The 19,266-nt window shown below is 36.7% G+C and overlaps 1 pseudogene; it reads right to left on the bottom strand.

Annotated features, from left to right (window-relative positions):
• Positions 1 to 502: 502 nt before the first annotated feature.
• Positions 503 to 19,266, bottom strand: part of LOC141691279 (uncharacterized) — a 57,972-nt pseudogene continuing 39,208 nt past the window's right edge.

Below are 19,266 nucleotides of genomic sequence, written 5' to 3'. Positions count from 1 at the left end.
AGTTGGGATTTGGTATGTTGTAATAAAAGTTAAGTTGGTGGCTTGTTTTCATACTTTAACCTGTTGCAATCCATGGTTATGTTAAGTAGGGTCTTTACATATATTACTTTCACAAACATGTTTATATATTGGGTGTGTGTGTTGTGAACCCCAAACTTTTAACCCGGGTTTGGAGGGCGTCACATATCCCTTGGCAACCAGTCTCGCCTTGTTCCTTGTTACTACTCCATCTTCATCAAGTTGTTTTTGAAAACCCATTTTGTGCCAATCACTGATTTGTCTTTAGGTCTGGGTACAAGCTTCCACACTTTCTGTCTTTCGAACTGATTGAGTTCCTCTTGCATAGCAATCACCCAATCAGGATCACCAAGAGCTTCATCTACTTTCTTTTGCTCCATTTGAGATAGAAACCCAAAATAGATACATTCATTTCCTGTAGCTCTTCTAGTATTGACTCCACTATCAGGATTACTAAATATCAAGTTCCAAGGGTGGTCTTACTTCATACTCTATGTATTGGTAGACTATCCCTTGATGACTCATCATTTCCATAATTGTGTTGTGTCAGACTACCGGATCCTTGTTCTTCTCCTTGTTCTACTCCCCCTGAGTTGTTGCCAGCTTGATCTCCAGAATCTGAAGCTTGAGGACTAGTCCCTGAGAGAGCGTGACTATCATTACTTTTCTCATGACCATTACCTTCAGTGTCAATATCAGAATTATGATCATCAAGATCATTGCCATTGTCATTGTTGTCTGGAACAACTAAAGGTTTATCTTCTCCATCAGAAAGGTCTTCAACATCAAGATTATCACTATCATCTTCCTTCTGAATACTAGGGAGCTTGGCATCATCAAGTGTTACATTAAGGCTTTCCACAACCTTTTGATCACTAATCACATACACCCTGTAAGACTTTGACTCCAGAGAGTAGCCCAGAAAGATACTTTCTTCAGCTTTAGCATCAAACTTTCAAAGATGCTCATCGTCCTTAAGCACAAAGCACTTTACTCCAAACACGTGAAAGTATTTCACTATTGGTTTCTTGTTGTCCATTAACTTTTAAGGGGTCTTCTCATATACCTTGTTGATTAGGATTCTGTTTTGAGTATAGCATGCAGTGTTAACCGCTTCAACCCAAAAGTAGGTAGGAAGATTGGCTTCATTAAGCATAGTCCTTGCAGCTTCAACCAATGTTCGATTCTTCCTCTCAACCACTCCATTTTGTTGTGGTGTTCTTGGTGCTGAAAACTGTCCTGAGATGCCCTTCTCGACACAGAATTCATTCATCTTTGCATTTCTGAATTCTGTTCCACTGTCTGATCTGATTGGTCGCACATGTACTCTAGCTTCTAACTCAATCTTGTTGATGTGATCAATAATCATATCAGATGCTTCATACTTTGAATTTAAGAATAACACCCATGTGTATCTGGAATTGTCATCAATAATCACTAAGCCCTTCTTGACATAGACATGACATTGACAAGACCAAACAAATCCATGTGAAAGAGTTGTAGTGGTTCAGTGATGTCAGTCATTGTCTTCTTTGTAACACCCCCAAATCCGGGGTCGGGGATCCGGGTCGTCACGAGTTCCATTTCCCTTAATAACACCCAATCTTAATAAACAATCAACTACTCCATACTGTGACCCCACAATAAACACACACACCACAAGTTATAGTCTCAGAGATGAATATCCAAAAATAACACGAGTCATTTTATTCCACAATTATATGCCATTACACCTTAAAAGGGTTTCTGAATAAATTTACATTTCTTTGCCATTATTACAATTCATAAAGATACATAAGTCTGGTACATCAAAAGTTGAAAGCCTAGCCTATTGGTAGTTCCTACCTCAGCTACAGTGACATCAACGCCTATAGGAAACTGCGGAACGTTTCCTATCCGCTCGCGAATTGGGAGCTTGGTCCTGTTCATCTTGTCTATCTGATGTTGTGTGATGAAAGAAGAAAGCAAGGGTGAGCAACAAGCCCAACGAAATAATATGTATAATAATTAACAATATATGAGTATCCTCATAGTACTCATGAAAGTCTTGGTCAAGAAGAAATGAACCAAGTTTGATATCTTAATGCGACCAAGTTACAAAATATTTAGTATATATATATATATATACTTTTCAGAATTTTTAAATCCTCTTCTATGTATAATATACATAGAGTTCCAGTTTATAACTGTATAAAAATATCGTTGCAAGGTGATCTCATATATCTAACCTTGTCTCAATGTTTTTGTGAAAATCTTTGTCATGCATAAGATAATCATTAACCAGATATAAGTTGAAAAGATGAAGTTACAAGATACTCCAATATACTTATATATTTTCCGAATACTACTTGAACTACCACCATTCAAGTTATAATTAGTTCATCCCATAGATGAAGCTACACGACAAAACATGTATAGAATTAATCTTTGAAATATCATCAAAATGAAATGAAGTTACGAGATACTTTATTTGATGAAAACATCATTTTGAAAACTCGACCCTGCCAACACTTAACAATCGCCCAGCCGTAGCCTTTCTATCGAAGTGCTCTGGGTAGTGTTGTAGAAATATCCAATTGGATGATGAACTCATGACGGGAATTTGCCGCGCCAGGAAGACCACTTACGATGATCAGTCGTAGTAGTGCAACCCTACCATTTTCTACATGTAGAGGAGAACCTGTCGGATTTACTTGTCAACCGAACACTCGACTCCTAAGGAATGGACCGTCTTAGCGGAACTTCCAGGCCATTTGGGCCAATATAATAAGGCTGGGACGGCGCCACTCGACCACTTACGCCACTCCTAGTTCAGATGAAATCCATGACTCTGAAACGTAAAGCTTGTCCCCCCTTTCCCCAAGTAGAAACTTGTTGATACGGCTCCACCAAGAAGTCGTATCTAGTTGGAAAGGAAAACTCACCGATATTTCCCAGGCGGTGCCTGTTAATGGATTAACTTGTTCTAAGAATTTTACTTCCCGAGTGTTGGGTAAGTAATCAAAAACTCTTTTATCAAAACAACAACCTTGTTGCGAATATAAAACACACCACAGAGCCGGATCCCTCAGGTTTTGAGCGAGTATTTAAATCCCCTTCGAAAGGAGGATCTTAAATATAAAAATGAGTTTTGGGATCCGCCCTAACCTTTAAAAATCATTTTGAAGACTCGAAAACATTTTTAAGAATGTTTGGAGTAATGCTGATTTAATAAAATAAATCAGTCCCAATATATTAGAAAATATCTGAATATTATTATTTAAATAATATTCCCATAAATAATAATCTTTATAAAAATAATTGAAGTAGAAGTTTTAAAACTCATACTTGAAATGAATAATAAATAACCAAAGATATACTTATACGAAAGTACGATCTTTATTTGAATAATCAAAAATAAGTTTGATTATCGAAACATTATTCTTTAATAAAATAAAGAATATTATTTAATAAAATAAGCGGAGTCATAAGTCCTCGAATGAATATTCAAAACAATATTCATTAAATAAAATAAGCGGAGTCATAAGTTCTCGAATGAATATTCAAAATAATATTCATTAAGTGAAATAAGCGGAGTCATAAGTCCTCGAATGAATATTCAAAATAATATTCATTAAGTGAAATAAAGTTATCGAATAAACCTTATTCGAATAATAGTTTTGAAAAGTATTTATATATATATATATATATATATAATATACTCGGGAACATCGTCTCCCGGTTTAGAAAATATGTTCACCTTTGGGTCCAATATACTAAGGGTATACACAACTACTGCTTATCTCTAGCATATGTATTATGCAACTTATAAGCAATTGAATCAACAATTAGATATCAAGATTACGAAACAGACATGCATATATACCATATCAGCATGGTCTAATATATCACAAAATTTGCTAATAACAATCATGCACTTATCACAAGATAATGCATATACATATATTTACATCACAACAACAGTATAACGGGTAGAAAACTTGCCTGAGCGACTGGGGGTGATAAAAGGCTTGGGACGTGTCTGGTAACCTATAAACAACATATAAGTTGGAATTAAACCAAAGTCGCTTATGAATCTATACTTTAACCAATTAGACCCTAACGTTCGCTTTTGCGCTTAATGGTTCACTTAAGTCGCATGAGTACCCTCGACTCCACCATTTTTAATAAATTAACCATTACGGGTTTTAAGGTGATTCTTTCATGAGTCCCCTACCAACTGCCTAACCCACATAATTGTTTCATGCTCCAATTAGTCATTTAAGGGCCTTAACCAAGGTTTTAAAGTAAGGCGAGGGGTAATGGTTCGTTCGCGAAACGCCGTTACTTAAAACGGTCGTTTCTCCTAATCCGTACATCGGATTCAAGCGAACCACATATCAAAACGAATCTCGTAACATGAACTATCTAAACATGGCAAAGTTTAGAATCTTTCAGTGAGTTCACGGGTCCTAAAGTTAAGAACAGAACAGTTAAGGAAAATCGGGCATTATGACGTTTATGTTTACGCGATTTCCAATTTAATTAACACTCTAAATTATCATCAATTCACTCACAACCACCAATACAACAATATTCAACCATCATACTACAAACTCAGTCCCCAACTCCAAGTTTTACCAATTTATCCAACCAATCAAAGACCCAATATTCAAAACCAATACAAATCCACCAAAACTACTTATAATCAAAGATCAAGCCTTAATACTAACAATGCTTCAATAAAACTTAATGGAATCATAAAATCAAAGCTAGGGTTTGAAGTTGATACCTTCCTTGGTGGGTGTTAAGTTTCTAGGAAGCCTTAGAGAGCCTTAATCTAACCTCCTACAAGCTTGATCTTTCCAAAGAAATCAAGAACACAAAGTTAGGTTTTGAAGTTTCTAAAAGTCAGATTGAAAGGACTGTCAAAACGAGGGTCTTACCATGCTTATTTGGATAAGACTTGTGAACAAGAGTTGCAGGACATCTCAATACCTTTCCAATGCGCTATAGAACATACTATTTGAGTGAGAATTGAAGGAGATATGGTAGTTTGAAGTTGCTGCTCTGGTTTTGGCCGAGAGCTTGCTTCTTTAAAATGAAAAGTCGAGTTTGTGTTATGATTTTTTTGTTTTGTTTCTTTGTTTATGGCTTGGATAATTTTGCGGATTTACCATGGTAAAAAATGAATGGCTCACAATCAACCAACAACACACTTCTTTTTTGTCATGCTTAGGTCATCATTCTTATGTCATCCAATTGCCACATGTCTCTTTCTTGTGGTTTGATGATGTCACAACCCTTGGCTTCTTGTACAAGCTTGTCTCTTGGTCGCTTATTTGTTTTACGGTTCGCTTAACTTTTGTTCTTGTTCGTCGTTTGAGGGATCATATCCGGGATCTTATTACTTGGGTTCCCCTAAACCTTTCTTAATATTTTATATTCCTTTTTATTATCCCCTCTTAAAATCCTTGAATTTAAATCCTTTTTATCCTGTCACCTTATACTCAATTCTTTCGGTATCTGGTGGATATTCGGGAAAAAATCAAAGTGTTCGGATTTGGATTCTGACGATCTTTACATACACTTATTTACTTTATGGAGTACTAATACGATCTTAGAATTTCCATAACAGTACTGCTATATAGCGAGGTCTGATAATTTTCCTTAATCATCATCATCAACAAAAGTTACTATTCATCTGTGTTTCAAAATTTTCCAAAAATTGGGGTTATTACAGTCTCCCCTCCTTAAAAGGATTCCGTCCCGAAATCAGATATAAAATGAATAGGGATGCTCTTTTAGCCTTGCACTTTCTAACTCTCAAGTAAATTTTCCTACATTGTGGTTCTACCATCAAACTCTGACTAGTTTGATAACCGTTCTCCTAACCACTTATTCCTTTTCAATCTATAACCCTTCCTGGTTGCTCCATATAGGTTACGTCTGGTTGCATATCTATGCGCTCATATGCCCCTATTTGTCTGGCATCCGAATTACACTTCCTTAACATTGATACGTGGAACACGTTATGAACTTGCTACAGGTTCGGGGGTAGGTCTAGCTCATATGCTAACTTCCCAATACGTCTTAATATCTCCAAGGGTCCAACACTTCGTGGGCTTAGCTTTCCTTTCTTTCCGAACCACATCCATCTTTTCCAAGGGAATACCTATAACAGCACTAGGTCCCCTACTTCCTATTCCTTGTCCTTTCGTGTCAATTCAACATACTTCTCATGTCCATCTTGGGCTACTACCAGCCGTCTTCTGATTAGATCTATTATATCCCTGGTCCTTTGGACCACTGCTGGTCCGAGCATCTTGCGCTCTGCAACTTCATCCTAACATAAGGGAGATCGACATTGTCTTCCCTCAACGATCTCATAAGGCGACATCTCGATAATGACATATGATCTATTATCGTAAGAAAACTTAATCCGCGTTAAGTGATCATTCCAAATTCTTTCAAGTCTATTGCACAGACTCTCGTCATAGTTTCTAGCATTATAGCTTTTGCTTCTCAATACTCCTTCTTTTCTGGTTCATAAGCGTTACTATCTTCCGTACAGAATACTATTCTAGATATACCTTTACTCGCTAGAGTTTTATAACCTTTTAATAACCACGTCAACCTTAGTATCACGAACGTGTTTCCATTCCGAATACCACCATAACTTTACTACTCCTTTTTCAGTTGTTTCTATTTTCCAAAGTTTGATCAATCATATAGAAGTAAAGGAATTTGTTGAGAGATCACTATGATCATGAACACTTGTTCTATTGCATAGTTAGTACAGAAGGTGGCCAGCCTTTAGTACTCGACAAGCAATTAAACAATAGATGGTATCCTACTAGGCTTCTATCACACAGATAGATAGTCATTCGGCAATACCTCCCCTTCTGGAAGGGTTGTTCTTCTCAGCTTATACAAAATGAAAAGAAAAGAACGAATTGAAGAGAATTGTATATATAAAAAAAATACTGCCACAAAAGATCTGGCTTGGAATCTACCTCTGAACTATAGAGGTTTGTCACAAGAGAACAAAACATATATATATCTATATCAATGTCCAGTATTATCGCATCGCATTTCACATGCTTAAATATTTTTGTTATTCCGTCCATCATTCTATGGACCCATGCTCTTCCTCGAGCTTATACTCAATCACCTTTGAAACTCCCTTGACAGCAAAAATCGAATCTCGAATTTCATTCTAGACATCATAGTTACTAGAATCCATTGCTATTCTGTAACCTTCTTCGTATAGTAATACTACTCTTTATCGATAAGAAGGAATAAATATATCATAGGTAAATGATCGCCTTAGTTAGTCTACCGATGATTACTTATACATCACCACAACCCGATTAGTGGTACCCAATCTCAACATCCATTACACTACAACTCTCACGGTTGTAATCGGCTCATTATTCAAAGAATCGTTGCTGCATTACTATGGTCCACCACTGACCTACTGTCGTCCTTCATTTTCCTTAGAATCTTAATAGCTAACCATACGGAGTCCATACCTGTCGTATCAAATTCTTCTAAGGAGTTAACATAATCACCATTCATAATTCATGAAGAACACTCCAGATCCTGACGTACTTTCATGACATGAAGCAGATAAAATTGTAGAAGAGTTTCAATCAAAGCAATGATAGCAGGTTATTACTATTATTAACCATATGTCTTTATTGGAAGACATGCATCTCAAAGGTTCATTTAGTCATTTCGTAACATGGTCCTAGCTTATCTCAAGATAGTACCTTCTAAGATAGATAGCCCGCTCATGGCGATTACACGAATTAAACCTTTACCAAACTACTATTACGGTTGGGTATTGCACAGTCATCAGAAGGAATGTAAATCTTCCAAACCATAATACAACCTTCACGGCTTCAACCATCATCACTGTATTCCTCTGGCACGAGCGCCTATAATTATCCTCTTACATTTAAAGTGTCGGCCACCTCTTTGGCCTTTCCTGATAGTAAAATTTCCTTACAATTAATGTCATTTTAACCACCTCCAACTAAATTTTCTACCTCATTTCAATCACTGCTTATGTGAAAATGCTTTTCTTAAATCCTGGTGAGAAAAAAAATCACCATTTTTCCATAAGTCATTGCCTTAGTCTTTAGATGTGAACATTGTCACGACTGACTCTCGATCATACTTAGGACATCTCTTATCTTGGGTCCTTCTCGTTTTCACCAATCTCGACCTTCATTGGGTCGATCTATACTTTCTTATGGTTCAACACGTGCCCACCTGGCATTATTATAATTATGTCATATTTCCTTATCAAAATTTATATTCTTGAGAACTTTGAATATTACCTTTTTCCTTGTAAAACCTCTAAGGTTATCCTTAAATTCTTCATCCGGTACTCCCTAGGTACAGGGCGTATCAAGATACCATTTACTACTACTAGAACCATTGTTTAAGTACTTCTAAAAAATTTCTCTACTGATCTTTATAGGTTGTTGTTACTATAGTCCTTCGTTCCATACTACCCAACTCATAATGTCCCTATTAAGGGTGAAATGCCAACCTTTATGCATTCCTTTATGGTTCATCTCAAGTTATCGAGGTTCCATCCTTAATTCCACCTTTTTTAAAAAGGTACTTGCATCCTTCCATAGATAAATCAAGTCATGTATCCCTGATAAGGGTGTCTTATTCAATCATTCCCATCTCGATAGTATATGCCTAATTTCACAATAACATCTGTATTCAAAATGAGGTCAATCAATATGGCCTCCAAAAGATAACAACGGTTATCCGCTTTTCTTGCCTGATTTAGTCATGATAACAGGGATGTTCTAGAAGATATTGGCCGTGTTAAACGTGAACTTCTTCTTAATAAATCCTTATTTACTTTTGTTGTTTATCTCAACAGTCATCTCAATGTTGGGATATCTTTCATACCTGGCGTCTCCCTTTATGGGTATCAAGCCACCGGTCTTTCACTTCACATTTTTGAAGGTCACTTCCTTCATCAAATTTTCCTAATTTCTTACTTTCTTGTCTCCTCAGTCTATCCGTGTCTCCTTGTTTATCCTTCGGACTATCTCAAGGTTTCCTCGAATCCTCCCAACTTAAAGGGGATAAAATATATATATCTTTCATGCCTTCATCCATCAGCTTTAACTCATGGTGAATCACTCTCATCCTGACGATTACATACTTTTCTATTTCTATTGCTACTAGTCTTCAGGGTTTCCTCGTATCTAACTCCCTTATCATTCCTCCAACTCTATTGCCTTTATATTCCTTTCCACTTCAGTTTCTTTTTTTTATCTACCTCTCTCTTGCAATCATTTCATGAACCCACTAATCATTGACTTCAAACATCACGTCGTTCTGGGATTCTAGTCCTCAGAACAAATCTTGACAACTTTTACAATCTTAGATTCATAATTTATCATACTCGTCCGCCTTTTTTTCGGCTCTAAAGCTTCTACACTATTTCCATAACCTTGGGAAGTACTTTCCCGAAACAATTGACTGAACTTTAATCAATTTTTTATAACCTCTGGCTCCGTGCCTTTCTTGGTCTTTCACCAGCGGGTGGCCTCTCTCTTAGGAGGGTAAGTGACAAAAATAGACTTTTGTGATTCGTCCATCATTTAGAATCTCAAATGATTCCTATATTTCCTTTAGCCAGGCTCTCGCCTCTACTTGGTTTGCTTGTTCCTTGGAACTCTGAGAGCTTAGCGACTTAAAGGTCCTGAAAGAATTTCCCACCGCACTGTCTCCTCAGGGTGGTGGTTGGGGATAATAGTCTAAGTTCTTTTTAGACAGGTCCATAAATTGCCGTATAGGAGTACCGTATCGGGTCTCCTTTCCTTACTCGACTTTCTGTTTCCTTAGTATGAAATTTTTCATCCTTCTCCCATACTTGGGTTATCTTATACGTTAAAATCCTTGTTTTCCACTTCATTATGTTATGGGCTCCTTCTTTCTTAATGGCAACCTCCCTGACTATCACTTTCGGGGTTTGCCCTAAATCTTATTCCTCGAGCTATGGATTTCATCTAAGATCCAGTCCTTACACTCTTAAACGTTTGGAACCCAAATTCTGTAGGAATACCTCGTTATTCCCTTATCATCTTTCTTGGTATTAATCTCTTCTCCAGTCATTGACTCTCTGCCTTCATTCATCACTTTTTCTTGGCACAATATGATCTTTTTCGATAATTCGGGCTGTATTGCAATCTCAAACAGCGTTTCGGTACCGGCTCTGGTTACCTTCACTTCTATTTCCATTTTCTCAAAATCTCTTATCAACTCTCCCAAAGACATTTTCATCTTGAGTCTCTCCTTTATACTAAGGGCATTAGCCACCATTTTGGCTTTCCCTGGATGATAAAGAATCTCATAATCGTAATCCTTGATTAGCTCTAACCACCTCCTCTGGCGCATGTTGAGCTCTTTAGCATGGAAATATACTTGAGCTCGGATGGTTTGTGTAAATCTCGCACTCCTATCCATACAAGTAGTGCCTTCAATCTTTAGGACAAAACTGTTGCCGTGAGCCCAAGATCATGGGTGGGGATATCGAATTTTATATTCCCTTAGATGTCTTGACGCGTACACGATTACCTTGCTGTGCTGTATAAGAAGCACCCTAATTCCTTATGCGAAGCGTCACTACAAATCACAAAATCTCCTTTTCCATCCGGCAACGCCAACATAGGAGCCGTCACCAACCTTTGCTTCAGTTCTTGAAAGTTGTTCTCGCATTTCTCTGTCCATTCAACCTTCTCAGTCTTACGAGTAAGCTGCGTTAAATGGGATATTATCTTTACAAACTTGAAAGAACCTCCGGTAGTGACCGGCCAATCCTACCTCTGGTAGTCGCCCTAACCATGGTTATCAATTCTTCAGTGGTCCTTTATTCATTCTTTTTAGGATCCCCCACGGGATCCTCCTCAGCAACAATCCCTTCTAGGACAACATCCTCAACCGCTACATCCTCAATATGAACATCATCCGGTCCTGCGTTAGGACGCTCTATCGGATCCACAATCTGATCTCCAATAAGTAATAAAACATCATCGCGTTGTTGCTCCTCAACCTCAGGGTTCGGAGTCCCGCTACCATATATGATAACGAACTACGCTTCTATCACGATATTTAAAAGGGTTCCCATAAGGGTTTTAACTGTCAGTACTACGTTAGGTAGTTTGACTATGAACTTGGCAAGAGTTCTTATTATCTTAGTGAACTTATTATTTTAACGTCACATCATCTCTGAGGTTTATAACGCTTAGCTCTGATACCATTTCTGTAACACCCCCTAATCCGGGGTCGGGGATCCGGGTTGTCACGAGTTCCATTTCCCTTAATAACACCCAATCTTAATAAACAATCAACTACTCCGTAATGTGACCCCACAATAAACACACACACCACAAGTTATAGTCTCAGAGATGAATATTCAAAAATAACACGAGTCATTTTATTCCACAATTATATTCCATTACACCTTAAAAGGGTTTCTGAATAAATTTACATTTCTTTGCCATTATTACAATTTATAAAGATACATAAGTCTGGTACATCAAAAGTTGAAAGCCTAGCCTATTAGTAGTTCCTACCTCAGCTACAGCGACATCAACGCCTATTGGAAACTGCGGAATGTTTCCTATCCGCTCGCGAATTGGAGCTTGGTCATGTTCATCTTGTCTATCTGATGTTGTGTGATGAAAGAAGAAAACAAGGGTGAGCAACAAGCCCACCGAAATAATATGTATAATAATTAACAATATATGAGCATCCTCATAGTACTCATGAAAGTCTTGGTCAAGAAGAAACGAACCAAGTTTGATCTCGTAATGCGATCAAGTCGCAAAATATTTAGTATATATATACTTTTTTAGAATTTTTAAATCCTCTTCCATGTATAATATACACAGAGTTCCAGTTTATAACTGTATAAAAATATCGTTGCAAGGTGATCTCATATATCTAACCTTGTCTCAACATTTTTGTGAAAATCTTTGTCATGCATAAGATAATCATTAACCAGATATAAGTTGAAAAGATGAAGTTACAAGATACTCCAATATACTTATATCTTTTCCGAATACTACTTGAACTACCACCATTCAAGTTATAATTAGTTCATCCCATAGATGAAGCTACACGACAAAACTTGTATAGAAATAATCTTTGAAATATCATCAAAATGAAATGAAGTTACGAGATACATCATTTGATGAAAACATCATTTTGAAAACTCGACCCTGCCAACAATTAACAATCGCCCAGTCGTAGCCTTTATATCGAAGTGCTCTGGGTAATGTTGCAGAAATATCCAATTGGATGATGAACTCATGACGGGAGTTTGCCGTGCCAGGAAGACCACTTACGATGATCAGTCTCAGTAGTGCAACCCCACCATTTTCTACATGTAGAGGAGAACCTGTCGGATTTACTTGTCAACCGAACACTGGACTCCTAAGGAATGGACCGTCTTAGCGAAACTTCCAGGCCATTTGGGCCAATATAATAAGGCTGGGCCGGCGCTACTCGACAACTTACGCCACTCCTAGTTCAGATGAAATCCATGACTCTGAAACGTAAAGCTTGTCCCCCCTTTCCCCAAGTAGAAACTTGTTGATACGGCTCCACCAAGAAGTCGTATCTAGTTGGAAAGGAAAACTCACCGATATTTCCCAGCCGGTGCCTGTTAATGGATTAACTTGTTCTAAGAATTTTACTTCCCGAGTGTTGGGTAAGTAATCAAAAACTCTTTTATCAAAACAGCAACCTTGTTGCGAATATAAAACATACCATAGAGCCGGATCCCTCAGGTTTTGAGCGAGTATTTAAATCCCCTTCGAAAGGAGGATCTTAAATATAAAAATGAGTTTTGGGATCCGCCCTAACCTTTAAAAATCATTTTAAAGACTCGAAAACATTTTTAAGAATGTTTGGAGTAATGCTGATTTAATAAAATAAATCAGTCCCAATATATTAGAAAATATCTGAATATTATTATTTAAATAATATTCCCATAAAGAATAATCTTTATAAAAATAATTGAAGTAGAAGTTTTAAAACTCATACTTGAAATGAATAATACATAATCAAAGATATACTTATACGAAAGTACGATCTTTATTTGAATAATCGAAAATAAGTTTGATTATCGAAACATTATTCTTTAATAAAATAAAGAATATTATTTAATAAAATAAGCGGAGTCATAAGTCCTCGAATGAATATTCAAAACAATATTTATTAAATAAAATAAGCGGAGTCATAAGTTCTCGAATGAATATTCAAAATAATATTCATTAAGTGAAATAAGCGGAGTCATAAGTCCTCGAATGAATATTCAAAATAATATTCATTAAGTGAAATAAAGTTATCGAATAAACCTTATTCGAATAATAGTTTTGAAAACTATTTATATATATAAATATATATATATATATATATATATATATATATAAAATACTCGGGAACATCGTCTCCCGGTTTAGAAAATATGTTCACCTTTGGGTCCCCTATACTAAGGGTATACGCAACTACTGCTTATCTCTAGCATAGGTATTATACAACTTATAAAAAATTGAATCAACAATTAGATATCAAGATTACGAAACAGACATGCATATATACCATATCAGCATGCTCCAGTATATCGCAAAATTTGCTAATAACAATCATGCACTTATCACAAGATAATGCATATACATATATTTACATCACAACAACAGTATAACGGGTAGAAAACTTGCCTGAGCGACTGAGGGTGATAAAAGGCTTGGGACGAGTCTGGTAACCTATAAACAACATATAAGTTGGAATTAAACCAAAGTCGCTTATGAATCTATACTTTAACCAATTAGACCCTAACGTTCGCTTTTGCGCTTAACGATTCACTTAAGTCGCTCGAGTACCCTTGGCTCCACCATTTTTAATAAATTAACCATTAAGGGTTTTAAGGCGATTCTTTCGCGAGTCCCCTACCAACTGCCTAACCCACTTTACATAATTGTTTCATACTCCAATTAGTTATTTAATGGCCTTAACCAAGGTTTTAAATTAAGGCGAGGGGTAATGGTTCGTTCGCGAAACGCCGTTACTTAAAACGGTAGTTTCTCCTAAACCGTACATCGGATTCAAGCGAACCACATATCAAAACGAAGCTTGTAACATGAACTATCTAAACATGGCAAAGGTTATAATCTTTCAGTGAGTTCACGGGTCCTAAAGTTAAGAACATAACAGTTAAGGAAAATCGGGAATTATGACGTTTATGTTTACGCGATTTCCAATTTAATTAACACTCTAAATTATCATCAATTCACTCACAACCACCAATACAACAATATTCAACCATAATACTACAAACTCAGTCCCCAAATCCAAGTTTTACCAATTTATCCAACCAATCAAAGACCCAATATTCAAAACCAATACAAATCCACCAAAACTACTTATAATCAAAGATCAAGCCTTAATACTAACAATGCTTCAATAAAACTTAATGGAATCATAAAATCAAAGCTAGGGTTTGAAGTTGATACCTTCCTTGGTAGGTGTTAAGTTTCTAGGAAGCCTTAGGGAGCCTTAATCTAACCTCCTACAAGCTTGATCTTTCCAAAGAAATCAAGAACACAAAGTTAGGTTTTGAAGTTTCTAAAAGTCAGATTGAAAGGACTGTCAAAACGAGGGTCTTACCATGATTATTTGGATGAGACTTGTGAACAACAGTTTTAGGCCATCTCAATACCTTTCTAATGAGATATAGAACATACTATTTGAGTGTGTATTGAAGGAGATATGGTAGTTTGAAGTTTCTGCTCTGGTTTTGGCCGAGAGCTTGCTTCTTTAAAATGGAAAGTCAAGTTTGTGTTATGATTTTTTTTGTTTTGTTTCTTTGTTTATGGCTTGGCTAATTTTGAGGATTTACCATGGTAAAAAATGAATGGCTCACAATCAACCAACAACACACTTCGTTTTGTCATGCTTAGGTCATCATTCTTATGTCATCCAATTGCCACATGTCTCTTCCTTGTGGTTTGATGATGTCACAATCCTTGGCTTCTTGTACAAGCTTGTCTCTTGGTCGCTTATTTGTTTTACGGTTCGCTTAACTTTCGTTCTCGTTCGTCGTTTGTGGGATCATATCCGGGATCTTATTACATGGGTTCCCCTAAACCTTTCTCAATATTTTATATTCCTTTTTATGATCCCCTCTTAAAATCCTTGAATTTAAATCCTTTTTATCCTGTCACCTTATACTCAATTCTTTCGGTATCTGGTGGATTTTCGGGAAAAAATCAAAGTGTTCGGATTTGGATTCTGATGATCTTTACATACACTTATTTACTTTATGGAGTACTAATACGATCTTAGAATTTCCATAACAGTACTCCTATATAGCGAGGTCTGATAATTTTCCTTAATCATCATCATCATCAAAAGTTACTATTCATCCGTGTTTCAAAATTTTCCAAAAATTAGGGTTATTACATTCTTCTTGTGTGATGCCCTCTTTGACTTTCCTTTCTCACATGCTTCACAAAGTTTATCAGGACTGAATTCCATCTCGGGCAATCCTTTCACCAATTCCCTCTTAACCAAAGAATTCATGGTCTTGAAGTTCAAGTGGGAGAGCTTCTTATGCCATAACCAACTTTCATCTGGAGAAGCATTACTCTAGAAGCACATTACTTGACCATCTGCAGAATTCCAGTCAGCTACAAAAAAATCATCCTTTCTAACTCCATTGAGAGTTAGCTTCTCATTCTTCTTATTAGAGATCAAACACTTCTCCTTCTTGAACAAAACTTCGCATCCTTTGACACATAACTGACTGATACTAAAGAGATTATGCATAAGACCTTCAACTAGAGAGATTTCTTCAATGATGATATTGCCAATTTCCAAGCAGCCATATCCCATAGTATAACCTTTGATGTCATCTCCAAAAGTAACCACTGGGCCAGCTTTCTCAACCACCTTTGGTAGTAAGGCTCTATCTCCAATCATATGCCTTGAACATCCACTGTCTAGAATCCACATGACCTTCTTCTGCTTAATGACCCAAGAAGAAGATTCTTCCATCAATGCTCGATTTCCATATTGCTCTTCTTTATCATCGACGTCATCCCAGCTCTTACCCTCGGCTATGTAAGATTTCATTGGATACTTCCTTGAGCTACCCAAGTCCTTCTTCTGATAAGCTTTGCCTTTATCCTTTGTTTGTTGAGGCTTCCTATATTCAGTGGCAAAGTGACCAATCTCATCACAATTATAGCACTTGAACTTGCTTCTGTCTACCATCCATGTCTTGTAACCTGATCCAGAAGATGAACTTGACCTCTAACCACGATTGCTGCTTCCAGAACCCCTAAAGCCTTGTTTCCTTCTAAACCTGATGTTACTGAACATCCCAGATAGGTTAGATATAGTAGGATCTTCGATGCTTTGCAGCTCCTCAGTGGTGTTGTAGTCGGATTCCCAGAGAGGTTTCCATCATCCTTCTCAGCTTCAAAGAGTGTTTCAGCTTTAGACTTAGGCTTTTCAGCAGTAATGTCAAGCTCTTCGATTCCACTGGCTACAAGATCAGCTGTCTTGAGTAGTTCAGCATTCTTGTTATCAACTGTGCCACCACTATAGATGATCTTCCTTTGTTCCTGCTCCATTTCATGAGTCTTTAGCTTACCATACAACTTCTCAAGTGTCACGGTTTCAAAGTCAACACGCTCACGAACAGATGAAGCCTTGTTCTCTAAGTGGTGAGGTAGGACTAGCATAAACTTCCTGTTGACTTCTCTCTGAGGATAAGTCTTGCCACGAATACTTAATTCATATAACAACTTGTTCAGTCTCTCAAAGACTTGAGTAATACTTTTTCCAGGCAAGGACTTGAAAGCCTTATTTGTGAAGTCAAAATATCCAATCGATTCTGCCTGACATCTTCAGTTCCTTCTATAAGCAGTTCTATTATTTCCCACATGTGCCTGGCACTCTCACAGACTATAATTTGGTGACTCATGTAATCATCCATTGAGTCCACCAAAATAAGCTGCAGGCCTTCATCCAGAGCTATCAGTTCTTTGTCACGAGCACTCCATTCAGCTTCAAGACATGACATTCTCATATTAAGCAACTCCGGATGATCCTTCATCGGAACATGTCTTCCTTCTCTCAATACTCTCATATACTCTTGATTTGACGCCCGAATATACAATAGCATTTTATTTTTCCATAGATTATATCTCAATTTATCAAACTGAGGAACCTTGATACTAATAACTTTTGGAGAACTCATCTTTTCAGATCTGAGAAAATTTCGCAATATACCGTCTCAAAATACGATAACCCAGTCAGTCAACAATACCAAACTAGTCAAGTCAAAACCAACAAATCCAAATTAGATCTACACACCGAAAGCACTCCCAGACCCCGTACAACCAAAATCAACAACAAAACTTGCTAATCTAACGGATCAGATCTGTATATCGATCAACAAGCTCTGATACCAATTGTTAGGTCCAAAAGGCACATACAGAGGGGGGTGAATGTATGTTCCTTGTTTTCTAAAATTAATTGCAACGATATCGAAATTAAAATGAATCAAACACACAAAGAGGTTCTGGGTAAATATTCTTTTTATACAAAAGTATAAATACCCGGAGGTTTGCTTACAACTCCAAATACAAAGATCTGAAGCAACAAATATAAAAAGAACCAATACAATGACTATCAATCTAGGGCTCTTTATATCACTCTAAGAATCTATAGCCTCTTTATTAAATGATAAACAATACACACAAATAGGCTATAAATAATGAGTTTAACAATTTGTAAGACTTTAATGAGGTGTGAATCAAATTGGACAACACTTCTCTCCTTAATTTCAAAAATAAAATCAACCAACTCTCCAAGAAATAAATTCTCCAGAGCTTTGCTAGAATGTTTTGCTGAGAAGTTATTTTCCAATCTGCTACAAACTTGATTATATTGATGGTAGAATGTGGAGGAGAGATAGGAAAAACACGTGGATGATTTGCATCCATGCATTTTAAAAATTACAGCTTGCAAATCAACCTGCGACAATGTGAATATGCCAACCTGCAACTAAATACATCCAACTTGCTACTAAGAAACTAAGGTGTAGCACTTGAATTATTTTATGTTTTGATTATTAAGCTGCGAATTGAATTCACAACCCGCGATGTGTGTTTCAAGCTGTGACTTGAATTCACAACCTGAGACTCAGGAGATTTCTCAACTTGTTTAAGTCATAACCTGTGACGTAAAAGTTGTGCAACCTGCGATTAGTTTGACTAAACCACAACCTGCGACTATGTTCTTGACCTTGACAGCTAACTGGCGACCTAGAGCATGCAAGGAGAAAGACAACTCCTAACCTGCGACCAAGGATATCTAGGAATGCTAGGGAGTGATTTTTGACTTAAAATTATTCTTATGCACTCTAACTTGCGACCAACGGAAATTAAATTGCACTTCTGATTTTATTTTTAGCTCTCATTTATTCCCTGGGGCTCGTACCAAGTCAATATCAGATCCTGTAATTAAATATTGAATTGTACTTTCAGGATATTTATTTTGATATTCAAGATACTGATCAGGGTGACTCCTACTACAAGGTAGTGATCACTTTGACTTAGTTTCTGTAGAGCACTGCAATCCCAAGGTTGTCCTCTCTTTAAGTCTTCTCTCTTGTGCCTTCGTCTGAAACATATAACCTGTATTCCAGGATACGAATCCTCGCTTAACAATCGTTCTAATGATAGTAATTAGTTACCTTTCACGAATTAATGACACCTAGTGCAGTAGTCTGGTTCACAGATGACTAGTTTCGCTCTCAGGCCTTCGTACTATATCTTCTCAAATCATTGTTAAGTTTACTACCAAATATAACCAACCTCACTGAAAGGATATCTTGGATATATTATTTATTTTGGTATTTGTATGATTAAACATAAAATTAAGAACACGTAGATCCTCTCCATTAGGACATGAATTTAATTGATCCAAATTAAAATCAAAAAGTCAAACTAGCAAAATCATGTCTTTTAAACAGATAAAAGAGATATTCCATTCTTGCAAAATATCAAAACTATATCTTTAAGGAATATATCTCTAAGGCAATATTATCAAAGAAGAAACATCAAGATATGATATTTCTTAGATCTGTGTTGCAATAGAAATATGGCAACAAGCTCGAATAAGGAATATATCAGAAATATTCTTTAGAAGTCT

Source organism: Apium graveolens, chromosome 10, assembly GCF_009905375.1.
Source record: "Apium graveolens cultivar Ventura chromosome 10, ASM990537v1, whole genome shotgun sequence".
NCBI lineage: Eukaryota > Viridiplantae > Streptophyta > Magnoliopsida > Apiales > Apiaceae > Apium > Apium graveolens.
The sequence above is the reverse complement of the archived record's forward strand: the minus strand, read 5'-3'. Positions and strand labels throughout refer to the sequence as shown.